Raw genomic sequence first — 8,872 nt, forward strand, 5'->3', positions numbered from 1 at the left:
GGAAATGATCAGCAAGAGGTGAAAGATGCTCATAGGGACCTGACTCATAAACATCACTGTCACAATGATGAAGCAGGTTTGAGGAGAAGTTATTCTGCCTGAATCATGATATTCTTCTATGAATATTCTTACTTTATTCCTGCTGTGGATTTCTTATCTCTCTGGCTTAGACAAATACACTGTACACCATGAAGCCTATGATTTGCTGTTAACGGACTTCCAATACCTTTAATTTCCCTAGATGCTTTCTTGCCACTGACTTTAATTTCCAGTTACTCAACTGAACCTTATGGTAGATCTCCAGTGTCTACGACCTTGCTTTCAGGGTTGGAGTGTAAACCAGTCCTACAGCCATGGTACAATTGTGTTGATAAACAATGAGAATGAGTAAAAATTATGAGTGTGAGGATATGAGGGGTAACAGAACATCTTTGTTTCAGTTGGAAACTAAAATATAGGCTCCACATTCCTTTCCTCCTGCTATTCCAAGCCTCTCCTTACCCTTCATATAAGGACTTAAAGAAAGCCTTATACAAACACATGGCTTGTATTGGTGCCCTGTTGTTCTTAGATGGGACAGATAGCTCTTATAACTTGCTGTCCTCCAGGAAGAATATTGTGCATCAGCTCAAGTGACCAGACTAACAAAACCTGTTGCAGGCCAATGTAGCCTTTTTTAAAAATAGGATTAAGAGCTTCCATGAGGACAGAGAGAGGAAGAAAGCAATCTCATATAACCAGTTTAACCCGCAGATGATGAAGTCCTTTCTGATAGATTAGCATTCTTGGCAGCAAGATGAATGTAATCAAACTCTGCAGTGGAACCTTAAATTCCAATTTAGATTACCACCTCCCATGGCCTATTATATTTACCAAGGATTTCTAGATCACACGTTCGCATCCGAATATGGGGTAAGTGCTGCTATAGGGGCTGTAACATCAATTCTCTATTGCAAGAACTCCTTTCTGTCTTTCCAGTATTTGCCATGTGTAATGATGTTTTTAGCTGCTGGCTAGCACAATGAAGCTGAAGTACAGCCTTAGGTCAAGACCCGTATCTTTACAGGGTCAAATTGTTCTTTATCTAGCTCAGCATCTTTGACTGCCTGCACTGCTGCTCAGGCAGAAGAAGAAGGAAGTTTGCATGTCAGGAAGATTGCTTCCTATTGCAGCATGAATAACCCAACTGGTAGCAAGTTGGCTGTGTGCCATTCCAAATTGAACAGCCAAGTCAAACTGGGTCAGGCTTGCACTTTACCAGGGTAATGCTATCTGTCAGACACCAGCACAGGAGCATTTTCAGATCAGAGTCTGTTGAGCCATGGGAGGAGGAAGAGAGAGCAAAGGAAGTTTGGCTGTCAGAAACCTTGTTTTATCTTTTATTATAAATAGCCAACTGGCAGGTAGTCAGGCATTCAAAGTTGAAAGGTCTAGTGGCACCTGTTTTAGGTACATCCCTTCCTCAGTCAATGGGCTGAAAGTGTAAGCATCAGGCAGCAGCCTCAACTAACAGCTAAAGCTGTTTTCCATTTCAGCTGTGTGGTTGACTACGTTGATCTGTAAGTTTTGTATGTATGCCCTGCCTATAGGTACACAGCTTAGGTTGGTATTGTCATAGCTGGTGGATGAGGGAACCGCTGTTCTGGCTGTCAGGCCCAATCTGCTGCCCATTAAAGATAGGGAAGAGACCTGGGATGCTGCTCATGTGTGCTGAACTGGCTCTATGAAGTCCTCTTTATTGTACTATGTGTTACAATTGGTTTGTGGTAAAGTGAAAGCCAGTTCTGAATGTCTATTCAACTTTCCTGTGAATCATGGTTTTAAAATTTACCTTTTTAAAAACAACATCTCTGAGATGGTGTCTTGGTTTGAAAGACAGGTGTCTGCAGAGGAAGGCAGGAGCCTCCCTTGAAAATGGAAAGTGCAACCCCCTTCCCTCCAAATTATTCTAATTTTGAAATTAACGGGCCTTCAGGCAAAGATATGGGGAATAGGAATAACAGTTCTTTACTAATATATATATATATATAACACAAGGCAGGGAAAAAACAAACAACCCACTGGTTTACACTGACAGAGTCAGGAATACAACCTGACACCCTGTTAGGGTGGCAGTAGCAGTCCGATCAGATGCTGGCTGCAGTCCTCCTGAAGCGATGGATGTAGTTCTGTGGAAGCAGCAATCAGGTAAAAGAGTCTGGCCTTCCTCCGAAGGTCCAGTGGTAGGTAGGTAGCTCTTGTCCTCTGGAACTCCAGTGGGGAGGAAAAACTCCTCTGGGGATCCAGTGGAAGAAGGCTGCTAGGGTGTTCAAAATCTCAGTTTTTATTTGGCATGGACTGCTTGGCTCCTTCCCCCCGGGTGGAGCATCTCACAATGGGATGGGGAGTCATGAGGCAGTTCCTTGATGGGCCATTAACAGGAGATAGTCCAGAGGGGGGGCAGGGAGCACCGCCCCACCTGGTCTCAACAGCTCCTGAAGATGGTAATAGAATACTTTTTTTTCCCTTTTGGCACATTTTACACTCTAACCTAGGACAGATGGCTAAAGATAAGAGAAATAAAATTTTTATTTAAAGGTGGAGAATGCAATTGCATCTGCCGTTAACACAGAACTGCTATTACTTCCTTGCACAGTGAACTTAACTTGTGCTTCTGCTGCACAGTTAGGGCAGCATGCAGTTTGTTCTGTATTTTCATTTGGTCTTATAGTCCGACTCACACAACCACCTACTGCTTCCCAGCTGAGGAGGGGATGTTCCAGTTACATCTGCCTAGAGGAAAGAATAAAAGAACAAGCAAAAGAAAGAAAGACCAGAAGGAAAAAAAAGTTTGCTAGAAAAGACATGGAGCACAGTCTGATGGCATTTATGGCCAGTGATGCTATTCCTCCTCTTACAAAGCAGAGCTCCGTAATAACAAAATGTATACCCTAACAGAATATTATTCAGGTTGTAAAGTCAAACACCCAAAGGTTAGCAGATACAAAGTAGAGAAGGTGTGAGGAGGAGGGTTCTGACCAGGAGAGGAATGGATTTAGGCACCTCCATCAGTGTGGAAACCAAGTGAGCTCACCCACTCAGTGAGGGAAACTCAGCAGTGGAAGCAGCAAGGTGGTGAGAGGCAGTCAGGGGGTCCAGAGGGAAGAAGTCCTGTTTCTCCAGTGCTTGGAGGAAAAAACTGAGGTTTTGACACGTAACTTTGCTTTAAAGGTATTGGAAACCTGTAATGAAAAATGAGAAGAGGAGCATAAGGACTGGCTATCCTTGTCAGATGGTTACTGGAGGTGTTACAATAAGAGCTTGTACCCTGCAATGGTGAAGGACTTCAGAAAGTGGAGGTAGAGCTAAGTGCAAGGAGAAGCTAGAAGTGAAACACACAACTGCATCTCAGTTATGACTGCATGTTTCTCCCCTGAGGAGCTCTGGGGCTGGTTTTCAACAGAGCTGGCTGCTGTCTAATTCTTTGTTTTCTCTCCCATGTATTATGTATAGCATGATTTAAGTGGAGAGTTGGGTAACATAGTCATATATGTATAGCATGATCACTATAATTCTCATTTACCTTTGCAGGGGTGTTAAATGTAATATTAATTTCCTAGATAATTAAGCAAAGGTTTCACTCTGGGCATCATGGCCTTCAAAGTTTTGTGCTGAAACTATTTTTCTGCTTGATTCTTCACTCTTTAGCCAAAACAGAGCCATCTTGCCACTGCAAGGCTCCCTCCCTCTTTCAGCTGTTATCTCCCCTCACAAGGTTTGTAGAAGGGAGAAGCGGATACCAGCATTCTTAAAATTTTGCTGTTTTTTGCCAGATGAGCACGTTGCTCAGCTCTCATCCTTGCTCTATCCAGGGCTAATAAACACAGTGCTTTATTTTGCTTGAGTCAACACTCAGAAGCCTGACATTTCTACACATGTTCCCATCTCCGTTAATTTTATAATAGCTCATCACAGGGCAGAAATACATTTCTTGTTCTCACACAACTCCATCATTTTTATTTTACTGTACCCTTTCTTTTAGTTGGCTAATTAGTGTCCCAAGCATAATTTATCCTTTAACAATTTTCCATTGAGAGCTGTGAGGGTGCTTAAATACTGAAAAAAGTACAGTACAAACAGACAATCCCAGCTCCAAAAACACAAGCCAACATTCTCCACTGATGTAAATTGACAGAGGTCTGTTGAACGAAATTGCTCAAACATCAAGAGATTTTTCAATCCAGGAAGTAATTCCCTTAAAGGGAATGGTGTCTGGCTCCAACCAAATTGAATCATTTATATGATTGGACTGGATATACAGTATTTTTTCAGACAGGGTAAACAGAATAATAGGACACCAGAAGGCTTATTCATAAAAGTGGTTGTTCTCTGTTCAGCTGTACTTTCATTGCAGGCTGATCACTAGGGAAATTTATGCTGTGTGATCCAACACACCATCATATAATAAATATCGTATCATATCTGGGAACAGCATTAGCAGTGGTCCCTACTTAGTGTTTCATCATTCACAAGTGCTGAAATGACTGACACGCTGCGTGTGTTTTTAGATCAGATTTTTGCATCACAAACCAGTGGGCAAACACATTTAGCGTATCACAGTACACAAGCCATAGAGTGTATTAGCGGGACAAATTTGGCAAAAGGTTTTTATGTATTCTTTTTACTTAAACGAGGATTTTAATCTGTTGAAGGTCTAACACACTGCAATTTGACAGTGACTTGCTCTTCTCAGAGATATCCAACATAACTTGTATCTAACTAAGGTTGTTTTTCTTTTTAATGATTGACCACTTTTCATTGTATCATCAATATTTATTTGGCCATCTCCACGAAAATACTTTAGATATACTGGGCCTTTCACCATTTCACTACAGGCACAGAGAAGCTCTCTGAGAATATCTGAGAGGCTCTTTTTCTCTTCTACTTCATTTCTGCTTGTTTGAAGACATAAGTAAACATAGCTCAGTTTTCAATGAAAAAATGAAAAGGAAATCTGTGAAAAGGACCAAACACAGGTTTTTCTAACTTATAATTTTGTGTCTGGCAAAGAGAAAACTTTGAGATTCACTGATACCGAGTCGCATGGTAATGAGCTAGGTCAGGCCCCAACACATCCTCCTCCTCCTCATGTAGCTGATAATCTTCTTAGTGGTTGTTACCTCCAATCAAAACAGAAGGGGGGGGGGGGGGGGGCGGGGGGAAGAAGATAAGAAAACCCGAAAGCAAAAAGGCTTACTTCGGTTTCATTTAGCCTCTTACAGGTATTTCTAGTGTTTGTATAAGCCTTCTTGCACTTTCTAAGTTATGTACCTCTGAGAATTAGAAACTGAATATTTCTATTTTCTGTATTACTTGAGTTATTCCAGTTGCTTTCGCTCTGTGCTCAAAAACACATTAACATGTTCTCTGTGAAGTCTGATTATGCTAATTCTATCTGTATGTCATTAAAACAAACAAATCCAAGAGTTTATTCATCACTTAAAAGTGATGCTTCCCATTAAAAAAAGAAACTCTGAGCCTCCAAATTCAGAGTCTTCTGCTTATTCCTCAAGCTATAAAGGCATTCCTACTTTCTTAACTTCTATCTCGTAACATGTCTCATTGGTTTTTCCTCTCTTTTTACATGATGCAGATCTTTGAAACATCTTTAAGATAAGGATTATGTGTGTCTTTTTCAGCTTGTCTAAAGCCAAGTTAACAAATACCATAATAATTCCAGAGCTTTCTTCATGTCCTCCCTTCAGTCTGTTACAATGATATGATCTATTTACCCCAGAGGTCCTGACAACTCTTTTGCTCTTGTCCTCTAACTAGTCCTCCATCATTGATTTAAGCTTCCCTTTACAAGGACCACTCATCAGTGGTGCTGAGTGAAGTATGACCTGGTCAGACCAGCCCCAAGCATTTATTATATAAAATAGCTAGTGTGCCAAGAACTCTTGATCCATTTCAATACCAAGTACAGCAGCTTCTCCAGTATGTATTTATTTGCTTAAATTAATACAATACATCGTACATGCTTTTGCTATTGAGACAGAAAGCCAGAAACTAAATATTCACAGATAGTTGGTCCATTTTTTGAGCTTTAAAAAAGAACTCAGTGTTCTATGTGAAATAAATATTCATCACATTATTTGCAAAATCTGTTAGGAGTACAAAATGTTAGCTCTGTTACATCTTGTTCAGCTAAGCAGACATGACTTATTTTCAAAACTGTTAATAATTATTAAAAACTTCTTGTAATAATAAATATACTATTTATATTACTTCTTAACTGTACACTCCTAACAGCAGAGCCCAGCAGCACCATATGAAGAGAGAAACTAGAGAATAGCTAGTGGTCCAACAGAGTTGTAAAAAAGTGGGTGCAGTAACATTACTCGATCTTTCCAGTAACTTGTTTTATAGGACACAGCACAGGATAAACTTTTATTATGAAGTGTTTTATCCTTTGAGCTGATGAACACAGAGCACCTGTCATTGCCTTCACAGACTGGAGGCTGCCTGGCAGCCAGGAGAACTCAGGTTCACAATGAGATGGCTGAGTCCTGGTGGCCAGACTCAAAATAGTTTGTTCCAGGGTTACCTCCAACTTCACTTTCTCAATAAACATATTGTATTTCTTTGCCCTCAGATTTTACTAATCCCACTTCTGACATTTCATCCACCTACTCTGTTCTGCACAGTGTCTTGCAGAATTGTCTCTGCTGCTTTAATAGCAGAAAAGCCTCTAATTAAACAAACCACATGCCTTCACTTGCCCAGGCTCATTATCGTGTGGCAAATTTACCTTTCCTCAGCATGGCCTCTTGAAGCATCTCAGTTGTATGGGTTTGTGGACACTCTTATTTGCCCTGATGCTCTCCAAGAGGATGAAATTAGACTTCATCTAATGATGCAGGGAAATGGTATGGATGTGATTTAATATAGAGGTGGTGGAGACTGGGCTTTTACGTTACCACAAGCTTGTGTTACCACAAGCTGAAAACCCAAATAGCAGAGAAGAGTCAGATAAATACATTTTTTTTTTCTACAACATAGCAAGAAGAAGGTAGATAGACTCAGGTTAGGAAGGAAGAAAAAAAGAAAATATATCCCCAAAGTCCAGGACACCGGCGATGGCTCCATGGAATTTCTCAGCTTCTATTCACAGCAAAACAAGGAAGCTAATCCCTCAAAAATTAGAAATGGGAAATAACTTCATTATGAGAGCAGATTTCTATAAAGCATTTTCAAAGCTATTAAAAAGCAAAGGCTGTTACTGTCTGTTCCCAACACAGTGCCAATGTAAATAGTGTGAAAATAACTATGTTTGAAAAGCAAGGTGCTTCACAATGAAGGCTGTTATTTCACTTTTAATTTGTCCCTTGGGGCCTCTTTGTAACAAGTGTCTTAAACTCAGCTGCATTATCCTCTGCTGTAGGGAGGACTGTCATCTCCTAATCTCTTTGCTTGGTTTGCTTGGCAGTGTCTCCTTATCTCAGTAACAGTTTTGTTTGCAATTCCTCTGTCTGGTGACTTACTATTCTATCATGAATTAGCCTTGGGTGTTTGTGAATTAGCTTAGTGTGACTATGTGACTGGGCACAGTCTCAAGGCTTCATTGTAATGGGATGTTCTCTGCTTTCTAGGAAGAATGAAAGAAAAGGGATTTACATTACAAATTATTCCCAAATAACATTGCCATTCTGGGGACCTCTGCTCCTTTCCACCTGGCTGTATGTGGCTGTCAGTTGCTTTTTCTCCAACAAGAAGTGTGATTGTAGAAGTGGATAAATTGGCTGCAGTGGTGGTGGTTGAAAGTGTTTGGGTTAATGATTGAGACAACCCAGAACTGTTTGCAGTTTTTTCCTTTCCTAAGGACACATCTGGCACTTTCCCTTAGAGGCCTGTATGAGAACTCTTGGACTGCATATTTCCAGTAGACATATAGTTTTTTTGGATATGATGTTACCTACTGGGAACTGAGCTCTGCTGATAATGTCACCTTTGCTCCATTTGCCTGGAGTGCTGTTGATGTGTAATAATTTGTCTCTTTCTTGATAAGAATTGTCTATCTGTCCCATAACACTCTCCAATGCATAGACAACGGGACTTTGCAATGGAAAGGCTGCATGCCTTTCTGCTTTACCCACCACAGAATTAAAGGGACTTGCTGAGTTCAACTCATCTGTATAATCACCATTCTAGAAGCTGCAGCCAGGTTCCTGATTCCTTGCTTATTCCTCTTATCACAGGAACTAATATGGCTGCGAAGGTGGAGTGGACTGATCTTGAATGATGCACAGCTGGCAACTACACAACCCTGAGAGAGACATTTCTAAAAGTCACTGGCTCCCAGCTCCTGTCTGTATACATTCTCAAATAGGAGCTTTTGTCTGGCAGAGAAAATACATTGCCAAGAAGGTAACTGAAGGACTTGTTTCCATTTCTAGGAGACAATTTCCTAGACCATGCTGAATTTCTACCTGATCATTTCCCCTCTAGTCTAGGAAAGAATGCAGTTACACACACTACTCTAAAAATTTTCTGATTCTTCTGCTTAACTACAATGTCTTCCTCGAAAGACAGATGGCCTCTCTTTCAAGAGGAGTTATCTTGCAGTGGAAGGAAGGAAGTTGAATGTATATGATAAAACAGTTCATCATTGAAAAAAACATGTCTATGTGCGTCTGAAGTACACCTCATTTTGAAAGACATCATTAATTCTAGACCTAAAGTGACCTAAATTCCACTTCAATTTGATATACCCTTTTTATTTTGAAAAAGTACATACATCAGCTGTAGAGTTAATTACATTTAGAAGAGTCACCCATATGTTACAGCTACTTTTATCAACAGATTTTTATGCTCTTCATTCAGAATCTTTATT

Source organism: Leptosomus discolor, chromosome Z (genome assembly GCF_034619465.1).
Source record: "Leptosomus discolor isolate bLepDis1 chromosome Z, bLepDis1.hap2, whole genome shotgun sequence".
Taxonomy (NCBI): Eukaryota; Metazoa; Chordata; class Aves; order Leptosomiformes; family Leptosomidae; genus Leptosomus; species Leptosomus discolor.